At 40.5% G+C, this 17,713-nt stretch overlaps 1 protein-coding gene and 1 non-coding gene across 41 annotated transcripts in view; both read right to left on the bottom strand.

Annotated features, from left to right (window-relative positions):
• Positions 1-17,713, bottom strand: part of PTPRD (protein tyrosine phosphatase receptor type D) — a 1,860,044-nt gene that overhangs the window by 587,653 nt on the left and 1,254,678 nt on the right. The gene's annotated exons all lie outside the window — the stretch shown is intronic.
• On the bottom strand, positions 6,787-6,924 carry LOC114808507. Its single transcript, XR_003756355.1, has one exon. It is a non-coding gene; the product is annotated as a small nucleolar RNA SNORA7 (small nucleolar RNA).

Genomic DNA, 17,713 nt, shown 5'->3' with positions numbered 1-17,713 from the left:
CAACCTAATTAGTTTGTAACTACCCTAGTGCTTAGTGGTACAAATAGTAAGAATGCCATTTTTTTTTTTTAAAAAAGTCTGTTTAAAAAAAAGCCAGCTCCACAATTTTGTTAACATTGCGAGTAATTGCCACCTTGTGAACAACCAATGGAAAGAGGATTTTTGTTGAAAGGTAGCAAGGGATGAAGGAAATATATTTGGGTACTACATGTTCTACAGAAATTTATTTTTTTCTGCCTTAATACCGGTGGATTTCATTCTTGTTCCAGTAATCTACCTGATTGACAATTGCTACTATGGGTGGTGACCCCTTTGTTCTTACTCGCTAAGGATTTAAAAGGATTTGCATTCAGCTAACTTCTCTATTGGTCTCTGCAGTCAAAAACCATTTGGGAACAGGAGATTTCTTAAAAAGATCAAATTTTTTCCCTCCTAAGGGATACTTACTCTATCTTGAAAGTGATCATTCAACTCCTACAATATTAGTTAACAGTAGAGAGACATACCTTATGCCATAGGAATTAACAAAATAGCTTTTTATGTAATTCTGCTTTTTCCCTATATGAAACATTTCCAATTTCATAGGTGCTTTTTTCCTTATTATAATAAGACTTTTCTTGAATGTTCCCTGTAGTTGCTACTGTATAACTGAATATAATCTTTTGCCCATGATATTCACTTCAGAAATAAGCTGGAGGCATAGATGAGAAATGTTTTTCCCAGAGTTCCATAGATCTCAGACCATTTCTTGACCCCAGGAAGCAATATTGACACAGGAATTGTCTTCCATTAAGAGTGAGACAGATTGAGTTTGCCTGGATTGCCTTGATTCACACTGAGGTGAAGTGAAAATGCTCAGACTATCCATATGGTCTTTTTATCACTGAGAAGTGGGGCAAATATGTTTAAAAAAATGTTGCTACTGCTACTAGTCAAATTAGCTTCAATATATCTGTGTTCCAGATTGATGTGGAAGAAGAAGAACCAAGACTGTTCTCACCAAGCTAATGAGGGATGGGGATAGAGCAAATCAATACAATGCACTGAAAAATCAATATCCTCTGTTAAGCCACTGCTTTCACACAAGCTCCCTCCAAAGTTTTCAACCAATGATAAGAAGCGAAGTTAATTGATTTGGGTTCTCTGGCTGGAGTGTTTCCCTGAGAGCAATGAAATAGTAAGAGACAGTTATGACAGGAAGGAAGATGAGAATTAAGAGGTTAGGATAACCCATAAACTTGATATTCTGTGCCTAGATCATTGAAGGGAGGCTCTACTTTGCTGCCTGATTAATAGAACCATACTCTTGTCTAGAAATAAACTTGAAGTGGGTTGAAAGCATTATGATGCTCTAATTGAGTCTCTTCTGGAAATTAGGGTTCAGAACTTCAGTCGAGAAATTTGTGAAACTTGAGAAAGGCAACCAGGATCCTCTATGAATCAGTCCCTTGGGCAGAAAACGAGCATGAGGCTATTCTGAACAGTTGAAGTCTCCAATGCTTTCAGGGAACACTGGCTTGCTATAGTTCTACGGAGGTCAGTTTCACTCAATTTCTGGTTCTCATCTGTCATGGACACTGAGGTTGACTGACATAATTATCATCAACATTATTAAATGCCTATTCATTTATTCAATCCTATTTATTGAGCACTTACCGTGTGCAGAGCACTGTACTAAGCAGTTGGGAGAGTATGTTATAACAAAGACCCTTTCCTCCCCACAACGAGCTCACAGTCTAGAGGAGTGTGCAGGACACCATATTAGGTGTTTGGGAAAATGCGAAAGAAGTAAAAGATGTAATATCCACCCTCTAAGGAGAGCAAACGAATGGGGGAGACAGATGGACATTAAGGCACAAACCTACCATAATAAAGAACATAGAAATAGAGGAAAACAAAAGCAATCAAATAGAGAAATGATAAAATATACTGATGAGTGGATTTAAGAGAGGGTGATGGGAGGGATATGGGGGAAAAGCACTGACAGGGGATTAGACATAGTAAGGTTCTAAGAGGTACAGGTAGGTGTTAATCCTGGAAGGGGACCATACAACAAATGGAAGACATCCAACAGCATGCAAGGTATTGTAATTAGTTATCTAGGAAACATGGTTAAAGTACATTATGAGGAACTGGCTCTCCAAGTTTAGGGATAAGGCAAACTAAATAATGTAGCTGATCATCTGACACCTGCTTCGCTGCTACTGAGAGGTACTATCAATCAATCAGTACTCAAATACTTAGTACAGTGCTAAGTGCTTAGTACAGTGCTCTGTATACAGGAAGTGCTCAATAAATACCAATGACTGATTTTTGAACTAGGGTGGGTGATGGACACTGAAATGAAGGGAAGGGAAAGATATTGAGTATACTCTAAAAAGCAGTAGAGAGGGCTGGATATTTCTGATCATGTTTCCTTTAGTGGCTTAGAGAAATGCCCAACCACACTGCACCTCTAGTAACTGTCTCTCTAAAAAGTTGACAAAAACTCTTAATTCAGGGTTCCAGTCAATATGGATTTATTGGGATTTTTGTAAACATGAGATATTAGTCCCTTCTTGAAAGTCAGAGGTTTAGTGAATGGAAAGGGTGAAAAGAGCTAGAGGCTGTGATTTGAGTATGCTCACTCATTTTTCTTCCATGCACCCTTGAAGAAATTTCCTAAAACCACTGCAGTGGGGTCCAGCTGCCTTTATGAATGTCTCAGGGGTAGATTTCATTCACATTATTATTGTATGATTTGCATCGATAGGATTGCCTATCCTCGGTGTCATTTTATATGGTGTCACTTGCCTTGAAGCGTCCATTTGAGCAGCATAAGGCTTTAGTGCTGCTCTTTCATGTTCTACAAAAACTTTTTTTTCCACATTCTTTTCTAGTGGATATTGACTGCAGACTTACAATTAGAATTTGTTCCTCCTTCGCCCATGTCTAGATTAGACTATTTTTCTTTGAGTCTATTGACTTTCCAAGAACACTTCAATAATTAAAAAAAAATCCAATTTGCTTGTGGGTTTCAAGTGACTTTTTGTTTTACTATCTAAAAGTCATTTTTGGAGGGATTTTAGTGATGTAAGGTTTTGCATAAAATCTAGAGGATCCTGTAGCTACAGAGCCATTGATATGTCTTGCAGGTCAACAATGAAAGTGTAAAAACTCAATTCCAAGATACTGACTCATTAAATCCAGCATGCTAATGGGTGCCTGGTACATTCATTACTACTAAATACATTTAAAGAGGAATCTTTTTTTCCCCAACAACAACAAAAGAGATCTCAACTGGCTGCAATACAAGTGAAGGGTGTAAGAATCCAGGAGAGATACGATAATATTCATCCTGGAGACTGGAGACAGGAATCTAGAAGAGAGTGTGTTTCTTCAGAAAACTGGCACTACCTTGAAAAATGAATAATGTACTATTCAAGACTCGAAACTGGGGCAATAGAAATTACTGTTCCCTACTTAATATGCCACTTCTCCAGTTTCTTTGCCAGGTCTCTTTTAGCACTTGTATTATTGCAGGGCATTTGGCAGCACTTTGGCAAGTATAAGAGGGCACTTTGGGAGCCATTGCAGTTCTAAATATTAATTCTGCTAATGATCAAAAGAAGTTCTATAAAAGTGGGACACCCCAGAAACCAGAAGCTAGGAATACTAGCAGTAGCAGCAGTAATACTATTTATTGAGCATTTACTTGGTGCCTGCACTGTAGTAAGCATTTGGAAAGGACAAGAAAAGAAGGGACACATTCCCTGGCTACAAGGAGCTTCCACTCTAATGGGAATATCCATAAAGATATTTACAAATACAGTAGTCATCATAAGCAATTTAATGTACCACTGAATAAAAGTTCTGTAGGTACTCACTGTGGGCAGGGAATGTTTCTGTTTATAATAATAATGATGGCATTTGTTAAGTGCTTACTATGTGCAAAACACTGTTCTAAGCACTGGGGGGGGGGGATACAAGGTGACCAGGGTGTCCCACGTGGTGCTTACAGACTTAAGGCCCATTTTACAGATGAGGTCACTGAGGCCCAGAGAAGTGAAGTGACTTGCCCAAACTCACACAGCTGACAAGTGGCGGAGTTGGGATTAGAACCCATGACCTCTGACTCCCAAGCCCGGGCTCTTTCCACTGAGCCATGCTGCTTCTCATGTTTATTGTTAAATTGTACTCTCCCAAGCACTTAGTACAATGCTTTGCACACAGTAAGTGCTCAATAAATAGTTGAATGAATAGTTGAATGAATGAATGGTGGGTATAAATGAATTCACAAGGGCTAGACAAGGCTGATAGAGTTGTATGACATCTTCTTGCCTGTTTACTCGTTTTGATGTGTATATAGCTATAATTCTATTTATTTATATTGATGCCTGTTTATTATTTTGATGTCTGTCTCTCCCCTTCGAGACTGTAAGCCCTGTGTAGGCAGGGATTCTCTCTATTGCTGAATAGTACTTTCCAAGCGTTTAGTACAGTACTCTGCACACAGTAAGCACTCAATAAATATGATTGAATGAATGCATCTTTTTCATGTTTCAGCTTCACTGTTCATGTATGTAATCAGAAATTAAGTTCTGAAGTTAAGATTCTGGAGAAGATTACAACACCAAAAGGGAGAAACAAAAATAGCGAGTGGCTCAATGTGGGCAGCGAATGTGCCTGTTATATTGTTCTCTCCCCAAGTTCTTAGTCCAGTGTTCTGCTCACAGTAAGTGCTCAATAAATACAATTGACTAAGAGTGTGAGTAGCTAGTGCAGCAAGAGGCAATCTTAATGTGCATATAAGGTGAGCACACACACAGACAAACATACTCACTCTGCTGGGATGCACAAAACTGCGTCAAGTGCTCTGGGAGGATCAATATTTCTCCCAAGGTACATAAATTGCTATGAGGGAGAAACTTCAAACACCAGAAGATTTTGATTCATTATAATACGTAGATGAGACTTCCCCAAGTCCTATCCAATGACACAGCCAATTTTTCCCAAATGCAGGTTTTGACTACGTTTTGGGTAGGATCCTTCTAGGGAATTTAGGAACATTCTTCTCAAAGCACACAGTGAGATGTTGGAAGAAACGGTTCGGTGAGGGCAGCCAGCATCAGTCAAGGTGCATGTTCCAATGTGAGTTTTGGCAAGAATGTAATACTCATGTTATAGAAGAATTGAATATAGATTTAAAACATGTGCAAAAGACTTACAGACCAAGGAAGACTATTCCATGGTCACAAGTTTTGCAGGTTATTAAAATTAGCCTACATAGTCTTAAAATGAGATCCTTAGGGAAACCTTAATGATGCTTAGTCCATTCCCTCAGAATTTCTGCGAAAGTTCAGCCCTTGCTTCCTTCACTCCCACCTAATTGTGGTAGTACTCGTTGGGCAGAATCTTAGAGCACAAGGCTTGACTCACTGGGGTGTGTTAACTGTAAAGGACTTGCAGCTGTGTAAAATGGATAACTAGAAGAAGGACATTTTTCAAACATTGTTCCAAGAAGCCAGATGGCCAGTTTTTTTTTTCTGCCTAATTTATCCCTCTCACTGTGTCCTCTCTTCTCTACAAAGGGCATATGTTCCTCCGTGGCTGGTGTACCTCTACCGATAGTATGATGGTTATCGTTTTCTTTTATTAAATCAGTAAAGATATGATTTTGAATTTTTTTTTCTGATAACTGGGATGACACTCAAACAGACTCTCATGATTGGCTGGTATTCAGGTGATCATACTGATGAAGCTAGACTGACCTACAGGATGCTAGGATAATCTCAGTGATTCAGTGTCCATGTGGGCCATGTTAGCGGTGTCTGGCTCTGAGCATCCCCTTGTTTGTTTTACATAGCTAACAGGCAGCATCTCTGTAGCTCCTTGTGGGTAGGGAACGTGTCCACCAACTCTACTATATGGTACTCCAGCAAGTTCCTAGTTCAGTGCTTGGCACATTGTAAGCACTCAATAAATACCATTTTTTAATTGATGACAGAGAGAACTCAAGGAACCTCTGCTGTTTAATCATAATAATAATAATGATGGTGTTTGTTAAGCGCTTACTTGTGCCAAGCACTGTTCTAAGCACTGGGGTAGATAGAAGGTAATCAGGTTGTCCCACGTGGGGCTCACAGTCTTAATCCCCATTTTACAGATGAGGTAACTGAGGCCCAGAGAAGTGAAGTGACTTGCCCAAACTCACACAGCTGACAAGTGGTGGAGCCGGGATTAGAACCCATGACCTCTGACTCCCCAGCCCAAGCTCTTTCCATTAAGCCATGCTGCTTCTCACGCTGCTTTTCCCCTATTAAGGGAGATTCCCAAAACAAATTTCTACCCCAGTTCAGCCCTGCCTACTCAGAACTTCTTGGCAAAAAAGAGCTTCAGTAATCCAGGGGGTAATTGAGTTAATAACAGCTGTGAGGCATTACTAGCCAAAATACTTGATGTCACCACTTTATTCTATTATCCCACCCTATTACATTACAGGTTAGGAAGTTGTCCTAGGAGTTGGATAGTTGGAAATGCCAAACCTGAAGCTGCCAAGATGGAGGCACTGAACAGTCACTTGTCTTGTCTTATGCTGTCAGGTCATCACCAACCCATAGCAATGCCATGGACGCATCTCTCCCAGAATGCCCCACCTCCATCTGCAATCGTTTCGGTAGTGTATTCATAGACTTTTCTTGGTAAAAATATGGAAGTGGTTTACCATTCCCTCCTTCCTCACAGGAAATGCAGTCTCCACGTGTGATGCTTTCCCATGCTGCTGCTGCCCAGGACAGGTGAGCTTTGACTTGTAGCAGATTGCCTGCCACTTGCTAGCCACTGCCCAAGCTAGGAATGGAATGGATATGCCTCTGCTTGACTTTCCCTCCCATAGTCGAGACTGGTGGAGTACTGGAAACTCTCCAGGTATGACCCTGAAAGGGGAAACAGCCTCGAGTAGGGGAAAATTTCATTTGAGATCCTGGAGATAAAAGGATTTGGTGGCACTGCTCTAAAGGAATCTCTTTCTCCCTAGGAATCAGCAATTTATTCCAACCAGGTTGTTGGTGACAGCTCAGGGATCATAATTATTAATGCCAATTGAAATATCCAATCTTCATCGATTTTGCATGATTAAGTGTCCTCAATAAAATTTCTATGAAATGCAATTGCCTAGACAAATATAAGATATTGACTTACTCTAATATTACCAAACAATGTTAGGAATCTTGGTGTTTGGACTTTTCATTGAATTTGTGACTAGAGAATTGAATTTCCAAAGTATATTTTGGGATTAAAAGATCTGTAACTTATTTTAATGTCTGTTTCCCCCGGTAGACTAAAAGCTCCTTGTGGGCAGAGATCATGTCCACCAGCTCTATAATCAATAAATATCATCAATAGACTGATTGATTGCAAATATTTATGGTGAAAATATGTTTTATTAGGCATAGAATCATACTTCCTATATACATTTTGATGATTTCAAGTCTCCTGTCACTGACACTTTTGCTCATCTCCTTAGATCTGTAAGACCCTCCCTTACTGTGCTACTGATATTAGTTTTGACAGTTGACTTGTGATCTACATTAAAAAACCTGAGCTCTTGTGAAACGTTTAAATGACTTTGAAGTTAATTGACCCATTTGGAATGTTGGAAATTTTAAATTACTTTAACAGGCTTTAGTTGATTGTGTAACTTAAGTAACTGCCAAAATCTTGTACAGATATCATGGGTTGTAGAATGGATGCTTTCGAATTGGTAGAGATAAGAATATACTACTTGCATGTCTACATATTTATTCCTGAGTGAATTTGAATATCATTATCAAGGGTTCTAAATCCAATTAAATCAACAGACAAGAGAAAGGTATCAATGTTTAATTTCTTTGATTACAAAAAAGGAGAAAAATCTTTTATCTTTCATCTTTAAAATACATGAGAGTTGGGAAAGGTAACATTTAAAAGCAAGTCAATCAGTATAATTTTATGTGCAAAGCACTGCTCAGACAAAGATAAACCACCTAACTTACCTAGCTTAATAAAAAGCCTCCTAACCTCTGCTTTCCTACTTGTATTTTTACATGTGAATTGTAAACTAATCATACAAAATAAGATGTTTCAGCCATGTTTTTAATCATCTTAGTCTTAAGCAGACATACTTTGTTTTGTTTACTACACATTAGAAAAGGAAAAATAATCAATATTCAGTCTTTTGAATGGCCTGAAATGTTTATCCTAGAGAAGAAAAGGTGACAGTAACTGTCTTCAATTATAGGAAGTGTTTTTCGTGGGAGGTGTGAACAAGAGAAAATAGGTTTTAAGCAGGGACACAGTATGGCTTAGTGGAATAACCATGGTACCAGGAGTGGGAAACTTGGGATTTAGCTTCTTGTAGCAGATTGCCTTCCACTTGCTAGCCACTGCACAAGCTAGGAATGGAGTGGATATGCCTCTGCTTGACTTTCCCTCCCATAGTCGAGACTGGAGTACTGGAAACTCTCCAGGTATGACCCTGAGAGGGGAAACAGCTAGGTGACGACGGGCAAGTCACTCAACATCTTTGTGCCTCAGTGGTCTCATCTTTAAAATCAGGTAATCAAACCTGCAGCTCCATACTTCACAAGGGTGTTATGAGGGTCAAATGACGTCAATGACATGGAAGTAATTTGGGAAAATAAAATGAAAAATGTAGTGATTATCTGCAGGCTACAGTTTGGATACCAAGTGAAGTTGAGGAATGTTACTATTCCCGGATATCGCTAGACTGCAAACTCATCGTGGGCAGGGAAAGTGTCTACAAACTCCATTGTATTGTACTCTCCCAAGTGGCTAGGTACAATGTTCTGCACAAAGTATTCAATAAATACCAGGATTTATTGCTGGGAAGAATACACAAATAGATGTACTAGGGCAGGGGAATGGACCAGTCACCTCTCAAAGACCTTGGAAGAACAGCTGGTCTTGGGCCAGAGTTGCAGGAACCAACACTACCTCTCATTTTCAGGCCTCCTCCCTCTAGCAAGACTTAGACAAGTTCCCTTGAGGGTATGTTTCTGCCAAGGTATCCTTGTGCTGCACTGCTATGGGAAGCCCTCTCCTCACTCACTGAAGTCCACATAGATGCCCTTCTGTGTATTTTCTCTACACACAGGTGATAGTCATGGGCTCTATGGTACTATTGTTAATATTCAGCCTGATTCTCCCTTTTGCTGACCCTCTTGGTGAAGAGGGAAAATGGGCCATCACAGTCTACATAGGGAAGTCTTTACATACACAGTGGAAGAAAACGGACTTGAAACTTTAGCCAGAGTCCATGTACAGTATCCCTGGGATTTTAAAAAAAGCCATCTGAGGGCATGTCTTGGGACCAAGTGGAAACGCATACTGACAAGATGATATTGACAACACTTGCCCTTTCCCTCTTTCCCTCCCTGACTGCCATCTTCAACTGTTCACGCTACAGTGATTTTTCCTCAACTGTTTTCAAACATATTCACATCTCCCTTATCCTAAAAAAACCCTCCTTTGACCTCATGGCTCGCTCTGGGTATTACCCTATCTCCCTATCATTCTTCTCCAAACTCCTTGAACGAATTGTCTACACATGCTGCCTCCAATTTCCCTCCAATTCTGTCTGTGACACCCTCAAATCTGGCTTCTGCCCCCTTCACTCCACAGAAATTGTCTTCTCAATGATCAGTGATCTCCTTCTCGCCAAATGCAGAGGCCTCTACTCCTTAACCTCTCAGCTGACTTCAACACTGTCGACCAGCCCCTGGAAATATTAACTAACCTTGTCTTAATAATAATAATAATAATGTTGGTATTTGTTAAGCGCTTACTATGTGCCGAGCACTGTTCTAAGCGCTGGGGTAGACATAGGGGAATCAGGTTGTCCCACGTGGGGCTCACAGTCTTAATCCCCATTTTACAGATGAGGGAACTGAGGCACAGAGAAGTTAAGTGACTTGCCCACAGTCACACAGCCGACAAGTGGCAGAGCTGGGATTCGAACTCATGAGCCCCAACTCCAAAGCCCGTGCTCTTTCCACTGAGCCATTCACTGACACTGTCCTCTCCTGGTTCTCCTCCTGTATTTCTGGCTGTGCATTCTCGATCTCTTTCATGGGCTCCTCCTCTGCCTCCCACCCCCTAACAGTGGGAGTTCCCCAGGGCTCAGTTCGGGGCCCCCTATTATTCTCTATCTACACTCATTTGCTCCCATAGCTTCATCTGGATGATTCCCAAATCTAAATCTCCAGCCTGATCTCTCCGCTTCTCTGCAGTCTTGCATTTCTTTCTGCCTTCAGGACATTTCTACTTGTATGTCCCACCAGCATCTCAAATTTAACATGTCCAAATCAGAACTCTTTAGCTTTCCTCTCAAACGCTGTGCTTCCCCTGATTTTCCTATCATTGAAGACAGCTCAGTAATAATAATAATAATGGCATTTGTTAAGCACTTACTACGTGCCAAGCACTGTTCTAAGTGCTCGGGTAGGTACAAGGTAACCAGGTTGTCCCATGTGGGGCTCAAAGTCTTCATCCCCATTTTACAGATGAGGTAACTGAGGCACAGAGAAATTAAGTGACTTGCCTGAAGTCACACAGCTGACAAGTGGCATAGCCAGAATTAGAACCCAAGACCTCTGACTCCCAAGCCGTGCTCTTTCCTGTAAGCCTCCACCATCTGCCCTGTTCCATGAGCCCATAACCTTGGTGTTAATCTTGACTCATCTCTCTCAATCAACCCACACATTTAATCTGTCCCCCATTCCTGTTGGTTAAATCTTCACAACATCACTAAAATCTGCTCTTTCCTCTCCATCCAAACAGCTACCATGTTAATCCAAGCACTTATAGTAAGCGCTTAACAAGTACCATATTTTTTTTCTGGCTTGGAACACCCTCCCTCTTCATATCCAAGAGGCGATCACTCTCCCCACCTTCAAAGCCTTATTGAAGGCACATCTTCTCCAAGAGCTCAGCCTGCAATTAAGGCTGTCATTTACTCACTGAATCCTACATATTATTGCTTCAAAGTAAAAATTCAGGGGGAAAGAGGAGGTTTTTTCTCTTTCCTCTAAGGCTCTCTAAAGTGAACTACTGTACCTTAGGAGTCACTCACTACTTAGTAGGGTTCAATATTCATGACTACTACTGAAATTCCAGAAATCACATCCATTATTAGTGAGAATTATTTTTAATTCAGGACAAACTGAATAAAGAGCCTTCGTAAGAAAATGGGCAAAAATACAAAGTTGATTTAGCTCTTCTAATCAGAAATAATAATTAATTTATATAGAACAGTTCAGAAGGTCTTTAAAAGGCCTACTAATTTTAAAAATGCTAAATTATTTTCAATGCACAACATTCAGCTAAGACGATGTTAAGGCTACAAATGTGAACTCACTGAGGTCAGAAAATACACAAGTAGTGGTTTTCATTACTTTGCTTTTAACACCATGAACCACTCCATTCTGCTGGAAACAGTACCTAACCATGAATTTTCAGGCAGCTCAATCTGCATTCTGCTCCTTACCTTTTGGGCCAATCCATTTCAGTGTCCTTCACTGCCTCCCATTTCCTGACTCTGAGTGGTCTTAAAATCTCTAGTTCTCTACACTCACTCCCTTGTGGAGATTAGCTTGCATGGCTTTAATGTCCTCCTCTCTGTGAATAACTCCCAAATGTACCTTACCCTAATGTACCTTAGAAGCAGCGTGGCTCAGTGGAAAGAGCACGGGCTTTGGAGTCAGAGGTCATGGGTTCGAATCCCAGCTCGGCCACTTGTCAGCTGTGTGACTATGGGCAAGTCACTTCACTTCTCTGTGCCTCAGTTACCTCATCTGTAAAATGGGGATTAAGACTGTGAGCCCCACGTGGGACAATCTGATTCCCCTGTGTCTACCCCAGCGCTTAGAACAGTGCTCTGCACATAGTAAGCGCTTAACAAATACCAACATTATTATTACCTTACGAGGTCTGATCTCTGACTTCTTTTGGAATCTGGCATTTTCTTTCAATGTATACACAGAGTACCAAAATGACACATGCAAATTTCATTATCTGTACAAAGTTATGAGTTTGTGCATTCACAAGCATTCACATGGAGCAGCCCATCTAGCAAAATTGCCAGAGTCTAATTCAGCAGTTGGGAATAGGGAGAGCCAGTGTTATGTTTGCTGAATTTAAAGGCTCGCTTCAGCTTTCCAATTGCAGCTCATCCACACATGATACTGAAAAATGTAAGCCTTTTCCCTGTGTGAAATATATTTCTTATAAAGCAGGTGTTGCAAGAATAATTTTCCTACTTCCTGTTCAGTTCCTTCAAGTTCATTTTTGGCTCCAATAGGCGCTGACCACTTCCACAACTGGTCTCTGCCAATGGCTTCTAAGAAACTATTAATGTTGTTTATTGACAAAGGAGAACAGATGTCTCATTAAATTCCTCATCAGTTTAAGCAATATGATTTGAAATTCTAGCATAGCATCCCTTCTAAAAGTAAATATAATACATGTCCCTTAAATCGTCTCAGAATTTAACTAAGGTACCTCCCTGACCACCATCTTCAACCTTTCATTTTCCAGTGGCTTCTTCCCCACTGCTTTCAAACTTTCTCATGTATCCCCTATCTCGAAAAAATCTTCCTTTGATCCCACGGCTCCCTCTAGTTAGAGCCCCATCTTCTTCCTACCATTCCTCTTCAAACTCCTTGAATTCATTGCCTACATCCACTGCTACGCGGCAAGCACTCCACTTCCTCTTCTCTAATTCCATCTTTGACCTCCTTCAATTTGGCTCCTGCCCTCTTCACTCCATGGAAACTGTCCATTGCTCACCAGTGAACATTTGTAGCTACTGCTACATCCACTTGCTATGCGGCAAGCATTCCACTCCCTCTTCTCTAATTCCGTCTTTGACCTCCTTCAATTTGGCTCCTGCCCTCTTCACTCCATGGAAACTGTCCGTTGCTCACCAGTGACCACCTTCTTGACAAATCCTATAGCCTCTACTCCATCCAATTCTCCATGAACTCCCAGCTGCCTATAACTCTGTGTACCACTCTTCTCCATGAATCATTATCTAACCTTGGCTTCAATGACACTGTCTTCTCTTAGTTCTCCTCCTATCTTTCGGGCATTACTTCTCAGTCTCTTCCCCTGCTTCCCACCCTCTAAATGTGAGAAATACCTCAAAGCTCAGTTCTAAGTCCCCTTTCACTTTTCACCTATAGCCACTTCCTTGGAGAACTCATTCACTCCCACGACTTCAACTAACATCTCTATGCAGCTGATTCCCAAATCTGCATCTCTAGCCCTGATCTCTCTTCTCTCTGCAGTCTTGTAATTCCTCCTATCTTGAGGAAATTGCTACTTCAATGTCCCATGAACACCTTGATCTTAAAATGTCCAAAACAGAACTCCTCATATTCTATCCCAAACCCTGTCCTCTCCGTGACTTCCTTTTAGCTCTAAACACCACTCTCCTCCTTGTCTCACAAGGCTGAAACCTTGGTATTTACCCCAACTCATCACTCTCATTCAATCCACATTAATCTGTCACCAAATCTTGTAGGTTCAAGCTTCACAACATTGCAAAAATATGTCTTTTCCTCTCCATCCAAATTGCTACTGCACTGATCCAAGAACTTACATCCAGCCTTGATTACTGCATCAGCCTCCCTGATGACCTTCCTGCCTCCTGTCCTTCTCCAGTCCAGTATGTCACTCTGTTACTCAGATCATTTTACTAAAGCAAGCTCAGTCCAAATCTCCCCACTCCTCAAGAACCTCCTAGTTGCCCATCCACCTCCACATCAAACAGAAACTCCTAACCATGAGCTGTAAAACAATCAGCTTGCCACCCCTTGCGCACACGCGCGCACACACACACACACACACACCTCACCTCCCTGATTTCCTAATTACAACTATTCTGCACACTTTGCTCCTCTAATGCCAATCTACTCACTGTACTCTGATTGTGTCTATCTCGCCATCAACCCCTTGTCCACATCCTTCTCCTGGCCTGGAACTCCCTATCACTTTATGTCCAACAGACTACCATGATGCCCACCTCTTAAAATCATATCTTCTCCAAGAGATCTTCACTGACTAAGCTCTCATTTCCCCTACTCTCTCATCTGTGTCACATATGTACTTGAATCTGTACCGCTTAAGCACTTGATATTCACCACACTTTCAGCCCTACAGCATTTATGTTAATATCTATAATGAATTTTAATGTCTATCACCCCCCTAGAGTGTTACCTCCTTGTGGGCAGGAAATGTGTCTACCAACTCTATTGTATTGTACTCTCCCAAGGACTTAGTACAGAACTCTGCACACAGGAAGTGCTAGATAAATACCATTAATTGAATGCTAAAATAATAACAAGGGGACAAACCACCTATAGAGTATCAATTTATTTATAAACATATATTTTTACACTGAATGCTTACTGTATATCCCATGCCTTTAAAATTTAATCTCATATTTAATCTTAAATGTGCTCATAAATTTTTGCATGCCTCCATTAAATTAGTTAAGTAATATTTGCTAGAACTTTACAACAAGCTGAATTACAGTGGAAATACTAAGCACACATTCAATCTTTCCAAGAACAATATACTGCAATGACAGAAATAAAAGGTGGTGATCTTCCAACATGACCAAAGGATAGAGAGTAAATTTATGGGAATTGTCTAAATCATATTTTTTTGGTAAGAACAAAATATTTATGCAGGTAAACAGTTATGAATGAAATGTATCACTTTTTGATATTTATACATGGGAAGTAGAAAATAATTTATCTTTGAATGAAAAAAACAAACCTCCAGCTATAATTCTGGAATTAAAATGGAAGATCTATATGCTTCAATGTATACAACTAGAATTTTAATGTATTTTGTTCTCCAAACACTTGAATAAATTATGAGGTAGGTTTTTGTTTTGTTTTGTTTTTGTTTTTTAAGCAGAATAAATCCCTAAATGGCAAATGCAAACAGTATTTAGTGAATGTGTAAATGCAATTTTGGCTAATGGCAAAAGTGCCAAATTGACTGCAAAATGCTGGAGTACACTGCTTTAATTCACTTGAGTCCTAACCTGAATGTTAGGAAAAACAGGACATAATTCAGAACAGGGAAGAAATAGCTTCATCAACTTTGTCAGAAACACATTTTTTACATTCTTCCCCTACATAAAATAATCTAGAAATGAAACACCATGGGAGTGGACAGAGGAATTTAGCAATAATTAAAAACAAACTGTCCGACACTTTTATTACTTTTTACCTTCCAATTCAGAAGTTTATTGAACAATGGGTGAAAGAGCAGATAACTGGAAATATTTAAGAATGAATGTGGAAATTCGAAAATATTTGTCACATAAAGATCACTCCCAGTAACCAAGTCCCTTTACCTATCAGAGACCATGTTTGATTTCCCAGAATAGGACCAAATCATGCTATTGAAATTTTGAAAACACTTTGAAGTACCCGAGGGGATGTCAAGATTCCTGCCATGTATTTTGTGATAGCCATTTTGGGTAATAGAAGCAGAGGTCTCTGGGTTCCTAAGAATTTTTCTTGGCTGCACCTCATCTTACCTTGTGCATAACCTTCCTAGACCCCATTACTGTTTTTGGCTAGGCCAGGAGAGGGGGACCCTGAATTCCAGCCTCCAACTACCCTATATTGGCCTTCTCCCAAACATAGTGTGGCTTTGATTTGGGGTCATTACTACAGCATTTTGCCTTTTTGTCTTTGTCAGAGGACATTGGAGACATACCAGTAGTCTACTACTGACTAGCCAGAAAACAAGGAGGCTTTCAAAGAGTTACATACGCAATTTTCAACAATGGCCTGGCCTACGGATATAAATACACTCAACTAAAAGTTTTTGTTTTGGGGGGAAAGAGACTCCCTGCAATTTGGAGTATCCTATATTCAAAATATGCTTGACAGGGTCCTATCCCTGTGTTTTCCTTCCAATACAACCTATATATTAGACAGCAATCTCAGTTCTAAAAAACGAGACAAGTCTGAAAAGAAAAATCAATCATTTGATGCAATTTTTGAGCAATTACCGTATGTAGAGCACTATATTAAGTGCTTGGGAGAGTACAATTCAACAGGGTTGGTAGACACATTAATAATAATAAAAATAATAATGGTACTTGTTAAGCACTTGTTACACAGCAAGCACTGGTCTAAGCACTGGGGTAGATACAAGTTGATCAGGTTGGACATAGCCCCTGTCCCATATGGGGCTCACCTCAATCTTCATTTTATAGATGAGGTAGCTGAGGCTCAGTCACACAGCAGACACGTGGAGGAGCTAGGATTAGAACCCAGGTCCTTTAGACTCCCGGGTCTGTGCTCTATCATTTAGCCATGCTGCTTCTCTGCCCACAAGGAGTGCTTAGAACAGTGCTTGGCACATAGTGCTTGGCTTAACAAATGCCATCATCATTATTATTATTACAGTCTAGAGGGGGAGACAGACATTAATATAAACAATTTTTAGATATGTACACAAGTGCTGTGGGGCCGAGGGTATGTTGAATACCAAATATCCAAATACCCAAAGGTATTTGGCTCAGTGGAAAGAGCACGGGCTTAGGAGTTAGAGGTCATGGTTTCTAATCCCAGCTCCACCACTTGTCAGCTGTGTAACTGTGGGCAAGTCACTTAATTTCTCAGTGCCTCAGGTACCTCATTTGTAAAATGGGGTTTAAAAGTGTGAACCCTACATGGGACAACCTGATTTCCCTGTATCTACCCCAGCATTCAGAACAGTGCTCAGCACATTGTAAGCGCTTAACAAATACCAACATTATGGTTATTATTACTGATCCAACAGCATAGGTAAAGCAGAAGGGAGAATGAGTTGAAGAAATGAGGGCTTAATTAGGGATGGCTTCTTGGAGGAGACAAGATCTTAATAAGGCTATGGAGGTAGGGAGGGTGGTGGTCTGGCATATAGATATGACCGGTAGGGAGTTCCAGGACAGATGAAGGATGTTGGAAAGGGTTCAGTGGTGAGGTAGACAAGATCAGGAAATAGTGAGTATGCTGGTGCTAGAAGAGCGAAGTGCATGGCCTGGGCTGTAGTAGGAGATTAGTAAAGTAAGGTAGGATGATGCTAGTTGATTGAGTGCTTTAAAGCCAATGGTAAGGAATTTCTGTTTGATGTGGAGGTGGATAGGCAACCACTGGAAGTTCTTGAGGAGTAGGGAGATGAAGACTGAGTTAAAAAAACAAAACAAAACAAAAAAAAACCCATTGTGCAGCAGAGGAAAGTATGGAGTGGAGAGAAACAGGAGCCAGGGAGGTCAGCGGAAAGGCAGTGTTTTAGTCATGACAGGAGAGGATAAGTGCTTGGGTCAGCATAGCTGCAGTTCAGATGGAGAGGAAGTGGTGGATGTGAGCAATGCTGTGAAGGTAGAACTGACAGAATTTGGTGATGGACTTGAAGGTGTGGTTTGTATGAGAGAGATGAGTCAAGCTGAGCGCCAAAGTTATGGGCTTGTGAGATAGGGAGGATTGTGATATTATCTACAGTGCTTGGAAAGACATGATGCAAAGATTTACATTATGACTGCGAGCCCCATGTCACTTGGGAACTGTGTCCAACTCGATTTTCTTGTACCTACGCCAGCGAACGGTACATATCAAAAGTTTAATACACTTTAAAAAAAAAAAAGTGAGGACCACCTTAATAG

The sequence above is a fragment of the Ornithorhynchus anatinus genome, chromosome X5 (genome assembly GCF_004115215.2).
Source record: "Ornithorhynchus anatinus isolate Pmale09 chromosome X5, mOrnAna1.pri.v4, whole genome shotgun sequence".
Taxonomy (NCBI): domain Eukaryota; kingdom Metazoa; phylum Chordata; class Mammalia; order Monotremata; family Ornithorhynchidae; genus Ornithorhynchus; species Ornithorhynchus anatinus.
Note: the sequence above shows the minus strand (reverse complement) of the source record. Positions and strands in the feature narration are given on the sequence as shown.